Below are 1,091 nucleotides of genomic sequence, written 5' to 3'. Positions count from 1 at the left end.
AACTTAAATTTTTATGGATTTTAGAAACAGAGCAATTTTAAAACCATATATATAATAATTATAATTTTTAACTATTCTGAAATAATACCAAAAAAAAGCACCACAAAATAAACCTAACACAAGAGTGCTAAGTACTATAATCCAACAGTTATAGAACTTGTTTAAGTAGATCTTCCAGTGGGCCCCAGTGTCGGCTAAAAGAGGATTCTCAATAAGTTATGTTATCATTTCCATTTGGTACAATTCCCTTATTATTTGAGCCCATGGCGGTAAGAAGGCGGCTCTATTGCTTCCACTTATTGTAATGCATTTCAGGGCTGCTTTAAGAACAGCATTTAACATATAGGATTGGGCTCATCCTTGTCATCCAGCTGGAAAGGTACAGAGTGATGCAACTGTAACATCCGTTGGGACAACCTCCTGAAAGATCTGCTTTATAACCTTGTTCATGTCATCCCAAAACTTTTGTAATGTGGAGCATGACCAAAACATATGTGTATTAGGAGTGGAACGGTTGACAAAACCCATGTTTCGGTTCAGGTCACGGTTTTCGGTTCGGTATATGTTGATTGTTACACTGAAATCCCATAAAAATTTATGAAATCAATGAAAAAAAAAAAAAAAATTAATGAATTGTAATTATTTTTAATGATTCGCGGAAACCCTGGTTTATTTCCGCATGCTTTGCAGCTTTGAATTTAATCATCTCGCGCATGCCCTCTACGATCTCCAAGGAGCCACAGCTGAGGCACAATGCAGTGGAGGCAGTAGGCTTTGCTTTGTGAGGCGGTCTGGAGCGCCGCAGAGCGGAGCGCTGACGGAGTATGTGGGATTTCGGGGTTAGCATAACATGCTGGTCATGTTACTGTTAGCATAAACAAAACGTGTTGCACAATGTTTGCACACTATTTTTATCCACCACTTTCTTTCCGCCGTCATCGTAGGTCACTCTAAATGCAAAGCGCTCCCATACAGCAGACCTATAAAGTGCTGCTGGCGCGTCTTCCAACTCCTGTTCTTTCCCACTCGCTAGTCCGACACAATTCTCCACAACAAGTGATTTTTTTCCCCTGCTACACCTGGCTAAGCTG

General features: G+C 40.3%; 1 protein-coding gene across 2 annotated transcripts in view; it reads right to left on the bottom strand.

The window, feature by feature from the left end:
• The window catches only part of dlgap5 (discs, large (Drosophila) homolog-associated protein 5), a 16,629-nt gene that overhangs the window by 9,314 nt on the left and 6,224 nt on the right, over window positions 1-1,091 (bottom strand). The window lies entirely within an intron of this gene.

This window comes from Cyprinodon variegatus, unplaced genomic scaffold (genome assembly GCF_000732505.1).
Source record: "Cyprinodon variegatus isolate N-32 unplaced genomic scaffold, C_variegatus-1.0 Scaffold624, whole genome shotgun sequence".
NCBI lineage: Eukaryota > Metazoa > Chordata > Actinopteri > Cyprinodontiformes > Cyprinodontidae > Cyprinodon > Cyprinodon variegatus.
The sequence above is the reverse complement of the archived record's forward strand: the minus strand, read 5'-3'. Positions and strand labels throughout refer to the sequence as shown.